The sequence below is a fragment of the Macaca mulatta genome, chromosome 10 (genome assembly GCF_049350105.2).
Source record: "Macaca mulatta isolate MMU2019108-1 chromosome 10, T2T-MMU8v2.0, whole genome shotgun sequence".
NCBI classification, from domain to species: domain Eukaryota; kingdom Metazoa; phylum Chordata; class Mammalia; order Primates; family Cercopithecidae; genus Macaca; species Macaca mulatta.
In genome coordinates this window covers 60,933,151-60,953,128 of record NC_133415.1, presented here as the reverse complement: position 1 = coordinate 60,953,128, position 19,978 = coordinate 60,933,151, and positions in this window count along the sequence as shown.

Sequence of the window (19,978 nt, the reverse complement as noted above, 5' to 3'; positions counted from 1 at the left end):
CTGCGACCCAAGGGCCTATGCGGCCCAAGATGGCTTTGAATGCAGCCCAACACAGATTCATAAACTTTCTCAAAACATTATGAGTTTTTTTTTAGCTTATCAGCTATCATTAGTGTTAGTGTATCTTATGTGTGGCCCAAGATAATTCTTCTCCCAGTGTGACCAAGGGAAGTCAAAAGATTGGACATTTCTGTTCTTTATAAAGTGGGGAGGGTCCTTCTCATTACAGCATCTTGTGAATTCTTGAAGACTCTCCAACTGTTACTCTCCCTTATTCTTCTTAAGATCAGCTCCACTGTTCGTCTGTTGCTAGTAAGGGTTGGGATGTGCTGGGAGACTCCCCTATTCAAGGGGCAACCCTGACAGGTCTGGTCAATGATGGCATTTCTGTCCCCAGCCAACACCTGGCTCAGGAGGGACACGTGACACAGACTGGCCCATGTGGCATAAGGGAAAGTTCCAGGTGCTTCTGGGAAAGTCTCCCTTGCTCTTAAACAGAGACTGGAGAAATGGCCATCCTGTCCTCTGAGTGGTCTTCTGAGGGGTGGTGTGCAAAGCTGCTGTGGTCAGGACAAGCTGGCTCAGAAAGGTGGCAAAAAGAGGGCAGGAGCTGGGGTCCCCAAAAGCCTCCTGGAACTGTGGGATTCACCAATCCTGAAATGATCCCACCTGAGACTTCTTATATGAAATTATTCGCATTCTTAATTGTTTGAGCAGTTATACTTTGGTTGTTACTTGCAGCTAAAAGCATTTTCTCCAGACTTCTGAGTCCTAAAAATTTCATTCTTTGACACAAGAGCTGATCCAGAGGCCTTGAAGACCCTCTCAGGCCTGCAGAGCTTTGGTCTGTTTGCTGAATCAGATTCATTTCTACATAACAGTTCTAGGGGCCAAACTCTGCTCTCCCACACCCCCACCCACTCATCTTGGAAGACAGAAGAGTCTTCTAGCTGAGCTGTTTCTGGTGAAAGAGTCGCCTTCCTTCCTGGGCGCTGATACTGAGGGAGGCAGCTACATGGCTACTTCCACCTGCAGATATTCCAGGTGGTGGCTCAGAACGGCTGACAGCCACACCTGGGGAAGACTGGCCTTTTTCTTTGTCTGCTTGTTCATACTCCAACAGCCAGCACCGTACCTTGGGGTCCAGTGAGGTGAGGAGCAGTAGATGGCATGGCCAGGGTGAGGCAGACACGCTGGAGCTGTCAGGAAACCTGGCATCTACACCCATGCACTGGCACCCTCACCTTCCTTTCCCGTGGGAACAAAGTGGGTGGCAAAAAGCAGGGTGAGATACTCGGTCATTTCAGGCTCCAACTTGCAGAAGCCGTTTCAGACCCACAAGGGGAGGAGGCTGCATCTCTTGCCTACTCAGGATAAAACGTGACTCTGCCACATCATACAGAGATAGTCCCGCATGGTTTCCTAAGAAATGCAAAGCCAGAATGCCCAGGGCTTACCAGCATTTTACCTGAGTAAGTCACCAAGTGAGCATGCTTTCTGTTATCTTCAGGAGCAATTTCGGTGTGTTTTAATAATTTATCTCTGAGCTAAAAAATTATAACTGAAAATGATGACCACTTTCAGGAGTTGGGTTGCCACACTGTAAAATCAATTCATTGCACAGAAGATAATAAAACACATTTCCATTCAACTCAGCCTCAAGTGATGGGCAGTTGGAGGGGGTGCAGAACCAGTAGTATTAGGTGCAGTAGTATTAGGAAACTGCACAACTCGTATATCAAATAAAAGCATCAAGGATGTGGGTGACAGCTGGAAAGCAGTCCTGCTCTGATTGAGGGTTACTGTCGAAATCTCCCTGTAATAAAGCAACCTGATTCCTAAAGAAACAGATACAGTAGGCAGTTCACTCAAACTAATGCCCTCCTTAGCCCAGGGAAGGGGAGGTCAGCCACAGGACAGGTCCAGCCTCAGCTTTGCCAGAGCCTTGCACGGGTCCAGGAGCCACCAACCTCCAGGCCAGCACAGCCCAGTTCTCTCCTCCTGCTGCAGCCAGGCTCTCAGCACTGTGCATTCACCCCCACTGCTTTCCATCTCCCCACTTCTTCATTCATGTCTGTCCTTTCTGCCTCTCTGGTGTCTTGGAGCTGCTTTCATGTCAGCCTCCTCTGACCTCCGCAGGCCAACAACATGGGCCCCATCAGTCCTCTGCTCCCTGACCCTCAGGCATCCCTCCTGGAAGTGTCCAGTGTGTGGGTACCAGGTGGTCTACATTCCCTGGGCCGCTTTCCTGCTCTGGCCTCCTTAGGGTTCCTTCCTGGGCCCCATCTCTCTCCTGCCCCACTCACCCCTGCATAGTCGCATCCACTCCCCACACGTCTCCTACTGCCCCATCTCGCAGTTTCATGGATATGCCTATCCACATCAGGCCCGTCCTTTCAGCTCCCAGTCCGAGCACCCAGCTGCCCGCTGTTTCCCAGGACATCTCAGAGTCACCAACCCAAAATATTCTCACTTCCTCCCCCAGTCCACCATCCAACCACTGATCCACGGCGTGCAGGCAGCATCCTTTCTCCTACCTTCCCAGCCTCTAGGGATGATCTGGCACCAAGCCCTGGGCCAGTCCTCTTTCTCCCTGCCCATGCCCCACCTCTACCATGTCTCACATGGGTGGGCACAGCACTGGTGTCCTGACAAGCCCCTGGCTCCAGCCTCATCCCCTATGCTCCATGCTGTAAGGTGAGATCATGTTGAAAGAGAAGCCTAATCGTTTCTTTCCCCACAAGCACATGTACCACAGTGAAATGCTGCTGGGGCTTGCCATTGATCTTAGGATAAAAATCAGATTTGTTTTGAGACAGAGTCTCACTCTGTTGCTCAGGCTGGAGTGAGTGGTGTGATCTTGGCTCATTGCAACCTCCACCTCCTGGGTTCAAGCAATTCTCCTGCCTCAGCCTCCCAAGTAGCTGAGATTACAGGCATGGACTACCATGCCTGGCTAATTTTTTCTGTTTTTAGTAGAGATGACGTTTCACCATATTGATCAGGCTGGTCTCAAACTCCTGACCTCAAATGATCGGTCTGCCTCAGCCTCCCAAAATACTGGGATTACAGACGTGAGCCACTGAGCTAGGCCAAAAATCAGATTTCTAACACAGCCCTGTTAGGCCTGAGACTTTGATCCTTCCTATTTTCTTTTGTCTTTTCTTTTTTTTTTTTTTTCCTGTTTTTGAGATGGAGTACCACTCTGTCGCCAAGTTGGAGTGCAGTGACATGAACTCAGTTCACTGCAACCTCCACCTCCCAAGTTCAAGCAATTCTCCTGCCTCAGCCTCCCGAGTAGCTGGGACTACAAGCACATGCCACCAAGCCCAGCTAATTTTTGTATTTTTAGTAGAGACGAGGTTTCACCATGTTAGCCAGGATGGTCTTGATGTCTTGACCTTCTGATCGCCAACCTCAGTCTTCCAAAGTGCTGGGATTACAGGCGTGAGCCACCATGCCCAGCCGGTCCTTCCTATTTTCATGTCCACATTCCCCAGTCACAGTTCTGTGGGCCACCCAGTCCTTCTACAAGGCCAACACACACACACACACACTTGTGAACATGCATGTAGACTAGGTGACTATGAACTCTTTTAACTGCATTAGGCATTGGGGAGCTTTGCCCATCTCCCCACTGTAGATCCAGCCTCCTGGGTATGTACTCTAGCTGCAAACCCCTCAACCTTGCTCCTCTTCCTCCCAGAACTGAGCATAGTGGTAACTTTGTAAATGTGAAATTGATCTCTTGGCAGTAAACTGAGAGAGTCACAGCTGGAAACTCATCTCTCTTGTCTATTGCTGGCTCCCTAGTGCCTGCTATAGGGAGCAAGTGATCAGTAACTACTTTATCCCGGCCATACATGGGAGTCACCTGGGGTGGGGAACAAACCATAGTACCAAGCCCCATTCTGGACCAAGTATATCAGACTTGCTGTGGGTGAGGCCTGGGCTGGGGGTGCTTTTGTGCATGCACGCGCACGCACACAAACACACACACGGGTGATTCTTACACCAGCCTGAGAAACACTGATGTTGAAAAGTGAGAAGTGGAGAGCTTGCTAGCATGAACATTGATGTAACAGCGTGAATCTTCACTGTTCTTTGTTCCTTTCCCCAAGGCCAAATCGAAGAGTCCCAGATGTTCTAACTAGCTTTATTTCCCCAAGTGTCAGTGTGTGGTCAGCATGCCTGAGGATCTGGAAACTGCAGCTTCTCTGCCACGTACAGCCAATGCTTCACCACCCCCCTTGTGCAGGGAGAGCAAGCCTCAGCTCTGCCTGTACACTGTGCCTTGCACACTAGATCCCCAGAATAGGACAGAAACAGCACAGGCACTGCAGGGCACTTCAGGGAGGCCCGAATGGCCCTTGACCCTCAGCCCAGACTTCTGTGCAGAAGAGATAAGAGTTACTAAATAACTGCAACCTAAAGGATATTTCTTCTTTTAAAGATCATTTAACTACACCACGAGCTTCTTGAAGCCAGGGGCTGTGTCTCGTGCACCTTATTGTCTGCTCAGCAATAACAGGGCCTGGCGCTTTCTGATGAATCAACACACATGTGCTGAGTGGAGCTGCCCTCAGGGATGAGCAGAGCTGCATCTTTCATGGAGGCTGCTTTTCGGTCAGCTTGCATCTCCCTGGATCTCTGTGTACTGTGGAGTACCGGGCCTTGGGCTGAGCCCAGGGCATTCTGAGTACAGCATCCTTGTATGGGCATGTATGGGAACTAGGAGTTCTAAACGCTTTCCCTTACCCTGTCCCCTTAATCCTCTTACCGACCTGCAAGACAGGTCCTTCCACAATTCCATGTGAGATGAGTAGCAGCAGTTTTCTCAGCCGTTAGGCAAACTGATGCCTTGCCAAGGTCACACCTGGAAGACTGATGTTGAAGAAGTAAGGAGTGTTGAAAGAGTCATGAGTGAAGAAGGAGCCAGGAGTGATGGGGGAGGAGCCAGGAATGATGTGGGAGCCAGGAGTGATGAGGGAGGAGCCAGAAGTGATGAGGGAGGAGCCAGGAGTGATGAGGGAGGAGCCAGGAGTGATGAGGGAGGTGCCAGGAGTGATAAGGGAGCCAGGAGTGATGAGGGAGGAGCCAGGAGTGATGGGGGACGAGCTAGGAGTGATGAAGGAGGTGCCAGGAGTGATGGGGGAGGAGCCAGGAGTGATAAGGGAGCCAGGAGTGATGAGGGAGGAGCCAGGAGTGATGGAGGACGAGCCAGGAGTGATGAGGGAGGTGCCAGGAGTGATGGGGGTGGAGCCAGGAGTGATGGAGGAGCCAGGAGTGATGAGGGAGGAGCCAGGAGTGATGAGGGAGGAGCCAGGAGTGATGGGGGAGGAGCCAGGACTGATGGGGGAAACAGGGTGATGGGGTAGCCAGGAGTGATGAGGGAGGAGCTGGGAGTGATGGGGGAGCCAGGAGTGATGAGGGAGAAGCTGGGAGTGATGGGGGAGCTAGGAGTGATGGGGGAGCCAGGAGTGATGGGGGAGGAGCCAGGAGTGATGGAGGAGCCAGGAGTGATGGGGGAGCCAGGAGTGATGGAGGAGCCAGGAGTGATGGGGGAGGAGCCAGGAGTGATGGGGGAGCCAGGAGTGATGGAGGAGCCAGGAGTGATGGGGGAGCCAGGAGTGATGGAGGAGCCAGGAGTGATGGGGGAGCCAGGAGTGATGGGGGAGCCAGGAGTGATGAGGGAGGACCTGGGAGTGATGAGGGAGCCAGGAGTGATGGGGGAGCCCCGAATGATGGGGGAGCCAGGAGTAATGGGGGAGCCAGGAGTGATGGGGGGGAGCCAGGAGTGATTGGGGAGGAGCCAGGAGTGATGGGGGAGGAGCCAGGAGTGATGGAGGAGCCAGGAGTGATGGGGGAGCCAGGAGTGATGGAGGAGCTAGGACCCTAACCTAGACCTGGAGTAGAAAGAGTAGGAACACGAGGAGGAGCATCCACTAAAGGTGCTTATGTTCTTTTTTGACCTGATGCACCTCCAGCAATGGAGTCCGCCAGAAAAGGGAATCTACAGCCAAAGTCCTTTGCCTTCTCTTTGTCAGGCTTTACTGTATTAATTCCATGTTCACGCAAACATCTGTGCATGAGTGTCTATGACAGCCTTATTCACAATAGCCAAAACCTAGAAGCAACCCAATAATCCTTCCACAGGTAAATGGTTGAAAGTGGCTCATCCATACCCTGAATTACTACTCAGTAATACAAAGTAATAGGTTGATCCACACATCTACCTGGATGCATCTCCAGAGAATTATGCTGAGTGGAGCAGCCATACCCAAAGGTTCATGTTGTATGCTTCCATTTATGCAATAATCTTGAAATGATAAAATTCCATCAATGGAGAACAGACTAATGGTTGTCAGGGGTTAAGGTGAGGTGGAGTCAGGGGGCAAGTGAGTGTGGCAGCAGGAGGCATCTTCATGGTGATAGATATGTGCTGTGCCCCTGCGTCAGGGTCAGTCTCCTAGTGGTGATAGTGTTCCACAACTTTACAAGGTAATATCACAGGAAAAACTGGGTAAAGGACACATGGGATCTTTCTGTATTATTTCTCATAAGTTGTATGTGAATCTGCAAATATTTATTAAAAAAAAAACACAGGAGAGATTCTCAGGGCAGAAGTTTATTTATACATTGCATAAGAACTAGATGCAAGTGGCTTTGTCACCTGTTTGCTGTAGGGAAGTCACACCCATCCAAAGGGCCACCAGCATCCTCATGGGTCTCATGAACCAAAAGCCAGTGCTCATCGCCCAGCCCTGCAAGGCTGAGGTCTTCAGTGGGGCCAGAGCTGCAGGCACTGGGAGGGGTGGGGACCAGCTTTGTGCCAACGAGGTGCAGGAAGCCATCAAGCAGGGCTTTGGCGGTGCAGTGGGCACCACAGCCTCCACCATCCTAAGAAGATACTGGAACTGTCAACACAACAGCCAGTCCTCTGCAGACACTGTCTCCAGAAAGTTCTGTTAAAATGTAACACACTACAGAGGCAAAGGAGCATCATAATCATCATAACATCAGGGATCTCCAGCACTTCCTGTAACGGGCTATATAGTAAATATTCTCAGCTTGGCGGGCCACTGGGCTCTGCTGCAACTATTTAAGTCCATATTTGAGGCTTAAAAGCAACCATAGACAATATATACAGCAATGGGCATGGCTGTGTTCCAATAAGACCTTCTTTACAGAAACAGATCGCAGGCTGGTTTGGTCCACATGCTGCGGTTTGCTCAGCCCTCCCATTATTTTATATGATGTTTTTGTGGTTTGCAGGGCTTGTCGGCCCCAGCCACCACTGAGGGTGCGTGGATACCTCTTAGCAGGTTCAGAGGTGGACCTCTGTAACGGAAGAGAAGCACGGGGCAGCTGAGGGCCGGATAAGGGCCTGGGGTTCTGGGAAGGGTGCTGAAGACCAGCTTGGACATCCACACTGGCCCTGTCAGGGGTCTTTAGAGCCAGATGGGAATAAGTTAAAAATGGGGCGAGATGTTTTAGCCCTCAGTATTGATGTCAAGGGTGAAGGTATCTGGTCTTCCCGTCATGCCAGCTAAGGGTATGTTAGTTCACCCTGAATCTGCCCAGGTCAATGCTCAAGACTGTGCACCAGGAAAGGAAAGCACTTCATGGAGCAAGAAGCCCAGGGCTGGCCTAACTCTGGCCCTAACAGAGCACTCACTCCTGTCCAATGTTGCCGGAAAATTAGGGGCTGATTGAAAGCGCCTTCTCTGGGTTGTGTGATAGTGAGCTCTCATCACTAGACAATGGGATCTTTATCTGCCTTAGGTGTTTTAGTAAAGGTAATCTTTCACAGTCTGCCTTAAGGCAAAATCTAGCCATTGTTCTCATGCCTTATTTCTTCAAAACCTTCTGCCCAGCTCTTGCCTGCATCTGGATAGAAGACTCCTGGAGAAACCAACTGTAGAACTCACAGACCATGTTGGCTACCAAGTTCCTTCTCTAAAGCACACAAAGACGTTGGGAAATGACTCTAATGCCAGGAAGGAAGTTTTAAAAAAAAAGTGGGGGTATTCATTTAAAAGAACAAAAAATAATGAAAGGCAAGCTAAAATAACAAGAAAAGATATGACATCAGCTTGTTTTTTTTTTTCCTATAAGTGATGCCAATTCCCACTCAGAAGAGTCTTTGGAGAATTTTTCCATGGCAGGTAGGAGAGGGAATGTGTGCAGATGCTTTCTGTGAAGGTGGGCTAGGTGACTTCCTCTGTGCCCGGTTACCTCACACATGTCACGCCTAGCAGCCCCGGGAATCTTCACCAACTGAACCCATCACATAACCAGCTCCTAGATCAAGAAGCAGAAGAATCTCTGCTCCCTAGACCCCCCGGGTCGTTCCCCCAGGCTCCACACTCCCCGCTCTGACAGCAGCAATGGTCACGTTGGGCTGCTGAGTGTCCATGCATCACAGGGTGTCTGCTCTTTGTATCTGGTGTCTTTGTGCGATTTATCCGCATTGTGTGTGGCTGCGGGTTGTTCATCTCACTACTGAGTATTCCACTTTGTGAATATGCCACGGTTTTGCAAATCCATTCTGCTATTGATGAGATGTAGATGGCTTCTGGATTTTGTCGTGCGTGATTTGAGGGAGACAGGGAAGGGCCCACCACTCCCTGTGATCCATCTGAGTCTTCTGAAATGCTTCCGTCCAGGCAGGTTGCTTTGCCGGCATCACTCTCACCCCACTGTCCTTAGCCAGGGGAATTCCCAAGGGGCCTCTGCAAAGTTGTTATCGACTCCCTGACACTCACGCACCAGGGGCCTTTCATCCCAGCAGAAGGCAGAGGAGAGGTAACTGGGGCACATTTTGCTGCCTTCATCATTGTATGTCTGAGTCATGATGTCTTTACGACTCCTTAGAGGTCCTCCGCATGCAATCCCCTCCAAACCACTTACAGGCAGCCTGAAGACCTGGCTAGGTACCAGGTTTGGGAAGAAATAGACAGCATTGCCCTCAAGGAGCTCATAGACAAGTTAAAAACTCCAAAACGAAGTTTGATTGATGTAATGACAGAAAATGTAGCCAGAGTCTGGCATGCGAGAGTGGCAACTGAGGGTCTCTCTCAGGGAAGGAGGGGAAGGACGGCGTAGCAGGGAGCCTCAGGTAACTTAATGCGGTTTTAGAGGATTGTGTAGCTGTTTGTCTGGGACAAGGTGAACCTAGACACCCACCTTATTCAGAATAAGAGTCAACACTGACAGATATGGAACCAAGTCCTGCCTTCAAAATAGAACTGGGGACAGAATCTGGTAAATTCAACTACTTTTTTTCATTCAGATGCAAAGCCGGTTCAACAAGGGCGTTTGGGAGGCCTGGTTGTGGTGGGGGTGGGGCAGGCAGCAGAGGTAGGGACGTGGGGGATGGACCCAGGCATGTACATTGCCAGGCCTTATCCCAAGAGGTAAGGGGATGGTGCGCCAGTGTCCTGCAGCCATTGAACCTCCAAGCTCGGACGCGGCTGCCCCCTGCCCTGTTCCTGCCAGGTTTTTCTGACCTGGAGCCACTTGCATGCCCTGTGATCTGCCCTCACATCAGCGAGAATGCGGATGCTGAAGGATTTTTTAGAAACACCACCCCTCCCCCTTGCCCAGCTCCTCTTAGAGGAACCGGTGACTTGGTTTCCTGTGAGCTCACTCCAGCGTGGCTCAGAGGACAAAGAGCGCGGCAGGGCCATTCCAGGGGCACCTCCCCTAGGACTTCTGACCTATCTGAGGGCCTCCCGGTGCCCCCTGCCTCCACCACCCCCGAGCCAGCTCACACTCCTTACTGTGCAGAGCCCTGTTGCTCCCACATTTTTTGAAAAGTTACCTAATTTTAAAAATTGGACCTTATCTGTATGTGACGTGAGCTGGGAGCAGCGTAGAGGAGGACACAGTGAGATGAGCCCCTCCTCCGCTCCAGGCTTCCCCTTAGAGGCTGCTCCCACGGGAGATGTTCTAGGGCACCGCTGCAGGTGTCTCCTCAAACACCGGCACAGCCATCTGTGTGCGGTCCTGTCCGGCCATGCTTTCTCACTTAGAAAATGTCTTGCGGATTTGTCCCTTATCAGCCCATCTAGAGCTGGCGCGGGTATGGAAGTGAGCATTCCATGATGCTGTCGTCTGCACTCCTTCACCAGCCCCTGGGGACTGCTTTGCTGGGGATGGCGGGGCCGGGGGGGGGGGGGGGGGAGGGGGAGGGAGGGGAGGCGGGAGCTGCCTACTTTCTATTGAGATGTTGGTGTTTTACACAAATGTAAAATGCATTTATAAAGTCAGCCCTCTGTGAGGTGTATGTGTGAGAGTGTGAATTTTTTTTCTGTTTGTCATTTGACTTCATTTATAATATTTTTTTTATTTGGAGAAAATTCTTATTTTCCCCTATTAAATTTATTACCCACATCTCTTTCTGAATTTGTGTTTTTCTTTTCTTTTCTGTTCTTGTTGTTGTTGTTGTTGTCGTTGTTGTTGTTGTTGTTGTTGTTCTTCTTCTTCTCTTTTCCACTCTTATTTAAATACAGACAAACAAACAAAAAACCAAAAAGACATCCCTGTTTCAGTTAGTAGTTTAACAGTATTACTTTTTACTTATTTTTTGTTAAATTTGGAATATACTTCGATGGACAGAGGGAGATAGAGACTCAGTTTAATTTTATTCCAGATGGTTATCTAGTTGCATAACTTCTTTCTGTTCTATTGATTTGAAATGCCATCTTTATTATAAATTAAATTCTGATATTATTTGGGTCCATTTCTGTCCTTGATTCCTTTCACTGGCCTGCCTATTCATACATCAAAAAACCAAATTATTTAAACTTCTGGAAATTACAATGTTTTGTACGTCTGAATTTTATGTATCCGAATCTCCTGTTTACCTGAATTTTCCGGGCACCATTGTAACTCAGTTTTTCTTTTTGGTAAGTACTTCCCATAAGAACTTCTCACAGAAAAATATGAGCTTAGCTACTTGAAAACAAGCTATCCTTTTATTTGTATTTATTTATTTGGATTACTATAAACATAGATTTATTTATTTATTTGTATTACTATAGACATATAGATTAATATGAGAAAAGTTTCAAGTTTTACTATGTTGCGTTTTTAATACCAGAACAGAGAATGTCTTTCCATGTAGTCATAGTATTATTCCCCCTCTCTCTTTTGTAGTTTAAAATTTTTGTCACAAGGAACATGCACTTTGTTTATTCTTTGGTGTTTGTATATTTTAAAAAATTGCTGTCGTAAATGGAATATTTTTTCACTGTGTTTTCTTATCAGTCTCAGATTTTATAGAGAAAAGTTAAGGATTTTTGCAAATTACATTAGTATCCAGGTAGCTAATTGAACTGCTCATATTTCCGGCATCTTTTCAGTTGATTCTTTATTCTTTCATATATAATACATTCCATCTGCAAAACATGATAATTACTCATCCTCTCTTAGATTTAAAAACTCAGTATTTTCTCTCCAGTTAAGTGCAACAAGTAGCCCTTCAAGAATATGTCACATAATGTGCCATTAGTTGGCATCCTGGTTCAAGGCTTTTATGGGAATGTCCTTTGCATTTTACCTTTAATCATGATTTTTAATCCCAAATAGTTGGGAAAGCAAATACCTGTTCCCTGTTCAATTGATCTTTAAAATCAGAAATGTGTTAATTTTTATCTAATGCCTTGCTGACCTCTATAAAAGTGGTTGTATTTCCTTTTCTTCTTTAACTCAGTAGGCGCCATCCACTTAGTTGGGGCCTCCATTCCTGAGCCTTTTTGGTGGGGAGCCCCCCTCCACCAGATGCCAAATGTGGGCTGCTAGTGGCTCACAGCTGCCCCCTCCAAAGAACTGCCCCCACCCCACAGGGGCTCTGTGGCCCAGGGATCTCTGGGAGGTGGGCACAGTCCAAGTCACAATGGGTGTAAGGGTCACAAACCAGTTCCCTGGCTCCAGGTGGAGCAGACAGTGGGGTGAGCCTTGCTCCCAGCTCCCTGTGGATCAGCCAGAGCAGACCCCAAGGGAGCCTCCCAATCACCCCTCTCTTTCTCTGCAGCCCCTTTTCCCTGACAGCTTCTCCTTATGCATCCTTTGCCTGAAGATCCTCATATCCAGCTGTGTCTCCAGGAATCCCCACTAATGTCAGACATCTGGACAATTATGTAAATAGCAATTGGTTTCCTAGTGTGGCTGTGTTTGCATCTCCAGAATAGCTCCTCTTCAGTGGGTTATTCTTTCTTTATTTGGATTATTTACTGCTATTTTAAACAAAATACTCCCTCAGAATTATTTTTATTTTCCTTTACTCCCATTGTGAGGTGTTCATTCTTATTTCTACTTTTGTATTTTGTGCTTCCCCTTTTCTTCTCCTGCGACAAAATAGCATTGTGAGATTTTTTAGTATAAAAAATGTAAGCAACATAAAAAAGGAATAAAATAAAAATTGCCCCAAATCTGATCACTGTGATGTAAAACTATTAATAATTTGATGACTTCCCTTTTGTAATCCATTTACACACCTATATGTATATCTTTGTGTCTCTCTCTGTATATACACATCTATATATATATTCGTATGCAAGGTAAGTCGTGTCTTAGTCTGTTTCCTGCTGCTATCACAGAATACCACAGACAGAGTAATTTATAAGCAATAGAAGTTTGACTTACAGTTTTGGAGGCTGGGGGGTTCAAGATCAAGAAGCCTTCTTGCTATGTCACATCATGGCTGGTGGCATCACATGGAGAGGAAGTGCACACTGAAGACAGAGAGGAAATCAGACCCCACTCATTCCTCTTATTGAGAGCCCACCATGCAGATAACTAACCCCCTCCTGCAACAACAGCATTAGTCTATTCATGATTAAGACCTAATCACCTTCCAAAGGTCCTTCCTCTCTACACTGTTACAGAGGCAATCAAATTCTAACATGAATTTTGGAGGGGACATGCAAATGATAGCAATTGGATAATATTCATGCTATTTTAATTGTAGACACAGTACTTTATTATAGAAAAAAAAATGTAGTTTTTTTGTTTTGCTTAACCTCTTCTCTCCCATTCCCATTCAGACAACACATGCACACACACACATTGCTTTTCCCTGAATTTGATACCTGGTGATTGAATCTCCAACATTGTGTATTGGTGTTCTGTGTGCTTTAGTTTCTTTGAAAATGGAGTTTTCTGGTTTTTACTCTTCTTGTTTTTGGTTGGCTTTAAGGAAGAGAACTGGACACAGATACTGCCATTCTCCTATCTTTAAAAAGAAAGACCTCAGCCAGGCATGGTGTCTCACACCTGTAATCCCAGCACTTTGGGAGGCTGAGGCAAGAAAATCACTTGGGTACAGGAGTTCAAGACCACCCTGGATAACGTGGTGAAACCCTGTCTCTCTCTCTCTCGCTCTCTCTCTCGCTCTCTCTCTCTCTCTCTCACACACACACACACACACACACACACTAGCCAGGGGTCCTGGTGCACACCTGTATTCTCAGTTACTTGGGAGGCTGAAGTGGGAGGATAAATTGAGCCTGGGAGGTCAAGGGTGCAGTGAGCGATCATAATGCCACTGTACTCCAGCCTGGGTGACAGACCAAGACCCTGTCTCAAAAAAAAAATAAATAAATAAATAAAATAAATAAATAAATAAATAAAAGAGCCTTCTATGAGTATCCTACAGTTGCAGTAGTACAGTGGTGCTGACTTAGTGGCTTAAAGCTACACACATGTGTTATCTTACAGTTTTGAAAGTCAGAAGTCTGAAGCCAGTCTCAGGAGGTTAAAATCAAGTTGTCAGCAGGCTGTGTTTCTTCCAAAGGCTCTGGGGAAGAATCTGTTTCCTTGCCTTTGCCAGCCTCTAGAGGCTTCCTGCATTCCTAGGCTTGTGGTCTCTTTCTGTCTTCAAAGCTAGCAATAGATGTTTGAGTGTTTCCCAGGCTGCATCATTCTGTGACTCTGGCCCTTCTACCACTCTTTCTCACTTATAAGGACCCTAGTGACTACATTGGACCCACCCTCACCATGGACGCCCCTGCTTTGATGGAACGTCTGTTCTCATTCACAAGGCTGACAACATTGGTGAAGTCTAGTGGTGACAAGTCTGGTAGAAATCGGTTTCCCAATTAATGTTCTGAGAGTTGCAGTTGACGAGTGAAGACAGCACCAACATTACACCCCCATGGGCTGGACTTCCCAAATTAGGGTTTCTGCTTTGGCTTCCTGTCTCCCAAAAAAGCCAGGAGTCTAGGAGGGGGGTTTTGTTTACCCAGAGCCTGTACTCCCCACTTCTAGTCCATGCTCCACGTACGTGCCATCCATAAGTTTCTGCTCAAGCAGGTACTTCCAAGGCTGGTCAGCCCTTCCCTGGCTTGTCCGTCCTCCCATTGGTGGAGCTGCCTTTTGCATGTGCCCTGATCCAGGATGGTATCATTGGCTGCCTGTGAGTGTTTGTGGACAGGATCTGCACATACTGGGAGACTGAATTGTCACACATGTGCACACAAGACTTCTACAGCTGGAGGGAAGAGCAGGACAGAGCCGGTGGGAGGAGGAGGGAGAGGGGCTATGGGCCAAGGGCCTGTGTCCTGAGGGGAACAGGAAGAGGCCTGAGATTTCTAAATTTGAACCTGGGCTCCTGGGTCATTATAAAGGTGATTGATACCTAGCAAGACAACCCATGTTTTATTTAACAGTTTCTTAGCTTTACTTAAGAGTTCCAAATACTTAAATATGGGCCTTTCTTTGTCCCCTTGCTTCAGGCCCCAACCATATTATGGCTAGACTAGGAAACGGGCTTGAGGAGGGTACCAATATCAGGTAAAGGAAACACAGAAAAGAGTCAGGGAGTTTCAGAAAGCAGTGCACTAACCACCAAGCTTGGCCCAGGCAGGGGGGCCCTGAGCTCTAGACGAAGACCCCGTGTGCCTCAGTACTTCCTGCCCAGGGAAGGAACACAACACTGCAGGTAGCCAGTATACTCCAGTCGGTTCTGTCCACTTACTCATTCACTCCGCACATGGAGGGGGAGAAATGTGAGTCACAGCATTATGAGCTTTGTAGCAAGCAGGTGAGATGAAGGACAGGAGGAATGGGACAAAGCTTACGTCCCAAGCCTTGGAAGTCCCCTTGGCTTGTGACTGCATGACTTAGAGCTTTCTGAGACAGTTCTCGAACTACTTCTGTGAATAAGAAGAGTGGCGCTTTGAGAGGCAATGGAGAAATTGCTTCCCTGCCCAGACCAGCTGAAGCTACCTTTTGATGTCTGTTACTTGACGTGCACATGGTCTCAAAGGCTCTGTGATGATGCAGTCAGAGCTAAAATGATGAGTCTTCCTGCGCCGTTTTCAAAGGAATCGCTTGAGCTCATCAGTAGCGGCACACCTCTGCATCCGGAGGTTCTCAGAGCTCATAATTCTTTACGGCAGCAGTGGCTCCTCTCTGCTGGGTGGCTCAATCCAGCTTTGTCATGCCCTCTTTTAAAATGATTGCCCCTTACTGAACAATTGTCTCTGGTAGTGGAATCCAGCCTAGGTACTTAACAAAAAGCAGCATGTGTTCCTCTGCTTACATCAGGTCTTCTCTCATGTGTGAGAAATCCAGTGGTGACAGGTGACCTGTGTCTCTCTGGGGTGTTTCTTAGTAAGCCAACTGTGCTGCACATGAGTTAGTTCCTCTCTACAAGAGAAATTGGTGAGATGATTACTCTAGTAGGTCTAGCTAAGATTGCATCATCTTGGTTGAACTAAGGTCACATTTATTTGGCAGCATCATGCCTCGCATGTCAGGAATGTTCATACTGGAGAATAACCACATTATGTCAGAGGATCTCAAATAGGAGTGTGGGTAAGGGTGACTGGGTGCTTCCTCAAGGCGGCAGATGCTTAACCTTCAACCCAGTCCTCCACAAGCGGGACCTCGGGGCTGGGGCTGGGAAACTTCACCTTCTAATTAGCGTCCCAGGTGATTCTGATAGAAGCGAGCAGTGAACTGTGCTGGGGATGTGCTGAGACAGTGGCAGGTCGATCGTTCATGCAGCCTCCACAGGGAGGTGATGGAAGCAAATTTGGGGACATAGATATACACACACACGTATATATACATGTATACATATATACACACACACACATATATATGTATACATATATATACACACATATATATACACACAGACATATATATGTGTGTATATATATGTATACATATATATGTGTGTGTGTGTATATATGTATACATGTATATATACGTGTGTGTGTATATCTATGTGAGTGTTTAAGAGACAAGGTCTCTCTCTGGGTCCCAGAGTCTTGCCCAGGCTGGACTGCAGTGGTTCAGTCACAGGTTTTTATAACTGAAACTCCTGGGCTCATGTGTTTCAGTTCAGAGGCTGAGATTACAGGCACAAACCACCATGCCCAGCTGTTTTTTTCTGTGTGTGTGAGTGTGTAGAGATGGGGTCTCATGTCTTGATGTTGCCCAGACTGGTCTCAAATTCCTGACCTCAAGTGAGCCTTCCTTCTTGGCCAAAGAACTGGGATTACACGTGTGAATCATCCTACCCAGCCAGAAATCTATATTTTTGAAGTAAAGTGAAAAAAAAGAAGGTTACACTGGATATTCAAGGATTAAGGAATGAAACACATCAAAAAAAGTTTAAATTTGCTATGCTCATTATAAGACTAAAAACAAACAAATCATTATTAGCCACTGTGGTGGGCAGACTCCAGGATGGCCCAGAGTTCCCACCTCCCAGAGCCAGGCCTTCAGTCTGTGTGCCCTGAGGAGGGGAATGCTGCCAACACCCTGAGTAAGCTGGAAGTAGGTTCTTCCCCAGGCCAGCCTCAGATGAGACTACAGCCCCCGTAAACACATCAACTGCAGCCTGTCAGGCCCCAAGCAGAGGACTCAGTCGAGCCATGTTCAGACTCCTGACCCACAGAAACTGTGAGATCAAAAGTGTGCTGTCATATGTTGCTAAGTTTGGAGTAATATGTTATCTAGCAATAGGTAACTAATAACTCATACTTCCACCTTTGGAGAATTCTAAAAAATCATCATTTTTTAAAAAACAAATGGTGGATAAGAGGACAGAATCAAGCATTTATCTACCTTTTCTCTGTGAGTTGTACCTTAGGGCAACAAAACAGTTGATGAAGCCAATTTTCTTACTATGAAAACCTTCCAACTAGTAAGTGAGACAGTAATAATAGAATTATAATATCACTATTTTACTTCCCTTGATCAAGTAATGGCAATGATCATCAATGGCTGCTAATGAAAAAGAAAGAGACAACTGTACATTATACGCCTCCTGAGAGAAGTACCCAGCACCACCTACAAAGCAGCATCACAAATAAATCAACAAATAAATAAACCTGCACTTAAAGCTGATCAAACTTCCAGATTGTACTGCCAATTTGCAGTCAAGACGAGGGATAGGAGTACATAGTGAAAAATACCATAGAGATGCAATTGGTAAAATCCAGGCTGTGGGAAGCTCACCAGGACAAATGACTGACTTCTTTTTTTTTTTTTTTTTTTTTTTGAGACGGAGTCTCGCTCTGTCACCCAGGCTGGAGTGCTGTGGCCAGATCTCAGCTCACTGCAAGCTCCGCCTCCCGGGTTTACGCCATTCTCCTGCCTCAGCCTCCCGAGTAGCCGGGACTACAGGTGCCCGCCACCTCGCCCGGCTAGTTTTTTTTTTTTTGTATTTTTTAGTAGAGACGGGGTTTCACCATGTTAGCCAGGATGGTCTCGATCTCCTGACCTCGTGATCCGCCCGTCTCGGCCTCCCAAAGTGCTGGGATTACAGGCTTGAGCCACCGCGCCCGGCCATGACTGACTTCTTTAGCTTGGGGATGAGGTCAGGGAGGGAGAAGAACCTACAGATGAAAGCAGGCTTAAGAGACTTGTCAATAAATTCCAACTTTTCACCTTCTTTGAATTTCAATTCAAACAAATTATTGAAATTAATCACAGAAAAATTAGGATAACATGAACACTCATTGGATATTTAATGATGATTCTCAATGTTTAGGTATGTTAATGCTGTTGGATGATGTATTTTAAAATGTTTTTATATCTTCCACAGATATTTTCTGAAACATTTGCAGATGAACTATTATCTTGTCTAGGATTTGTTTCCAAACTGTTGGTGGGGGAATGGTGGGGTGCAGATGCCATAAGATTGACTGTGCATCAAACTTATTGAGTCTGAATGATGGGCACATGAAGCTCATTATGTATTAATCATTATTATATTATTCCCTGGATTTCTATGTGTTTGAAAATGTCCATGATAAAAGGTTTAAATTGCAAGGGAAAAAATGGCAAAGGCACTGTCCTATAGAACTAGAGTTTAGCCACTAACCCTCTCTTCCCCCAAAACTTGTTAAATAGAAATTAGTAGAGAAATCAAACTTGCTTTAAGAAATCTTCGGCCGGGCGCGGTGGCTCAAGCCTGTAATCCCAGCACTTTGGGAGGCCGAGACGGGTGGATCACGAGGTCAGGAGATCAAGACCATCCTGGCTAACACGGTGAAACCCCGTCTCTACTAAAAAATACAAAAAACTAGCCGGGCGAGGTGGCGGGCGCCTATAGTCCCAGCTACACAGGAGGCTGAGGCAGGAGAATGGCGTAAACCCGGGAGGCGGAGCTTGCAGTGAGCTGAGATCCGGCCACTGCACTCCAGCCCGGGCGACAGAGCGAGACTCCGTCTCAAAAAAAAAAAAAAAAAAGAAATCTTCAGTGACCAACTGCACTAGAAATTTATTGCATGGAGAGAGGAGTCACTGAGTCATGGTTTTGGTGTCAAATCAAGTAATGATTGTGCACAGGATTCTCTTCTCTTTGTGGCTCACTTAATTGTTGTGACTTTTATATAATGGCCTGCAGAGTAACAGTGCACCTCCACAAAATCTCAGTTCAGGATGAAGGGAGCCTTTGTTGAAGTGAAAAGGTGTTTTTGAATTTTCCTGTTTTCTTTGGTTTATGCGCTGAGCGCTGATTCCCATGCCTGGTGGCTTGTCACTCCTCGATGAACAGAAACTACCAGAGACAGGAGTGGGCCGAGGGAGTTGGCGGCTGTGAGGTGAGGTCAGGGTCCTGAGGAGGGTGGAGGGTGGAGAAAGAATAAAGAAAGAGGATGTGCTGGTTAACACTGAGAGTTCTGACTGACACAGAGGGTCTGTATGCTGATTTGCTCCAGATCCCAAGGGAGGTGGCCCTGCCAGCCTGGAACCAGCATCAGGAGTGCCCGTAGGACCGTCTGATTGACACTTTGCTCCTCTAGTTTTCTGATCAGATCGTGACTTTTAGCTGTGATTTTGTCCAGGCCTGCTGAAGTCCACTATGGATGCCAGATTCAGGGACCCATTCTGTCCTGCAGTTGACCCTTGTCTCCTGCTCAACTCTGAAGCCCCTGCAGTGTGTACAGGCCCTGGACCCATTCAGCTTCAGCACGGCCTGTCACACCCCTGCAAGCCAGGTGAGGCTGGCTCAGGCTGGTGAGGAAGTGCTTGTGAGGGGAGCCAGGGCTCCACGCCAGGGTAAGAGTAGGACCAGGAACGACGTATTTGGTTATTGACTTTTCCTGCTTCCTGAGCTTTATAACAACGCTGGGAAGAGGGTCCTGTGATCATCTCAATTTACAGACAAATAGACTGGGGTATGTACAGAGCAAGTTTTTGTGCCAAGGCTGTGCTCAAGGTGAGATGACTCTTTGACTTCCCTACCCTGCCTGTGCCGTGACCTCGGGAGCAGAAGGTCCAGCAATGTGGGGCAAGCAGTTGGGGACTGGGGAAAGAGCCAATGTGGTCACCATTCTGCTGGAGGTGGGTCTCCAGGTGTCTCAGCCAGCGTTGCCCTCAAAGATGCTCAGCAAGTTCTTCCACATTAAGAAATTTCAGAGAAACTCCAAGGAGCTTCTCCGGAAAAGAACATCTGGGGAATATCTGGCCTCCATGCACCCAGCCCAGTGCTGGTTGCTAGAAGGCATAG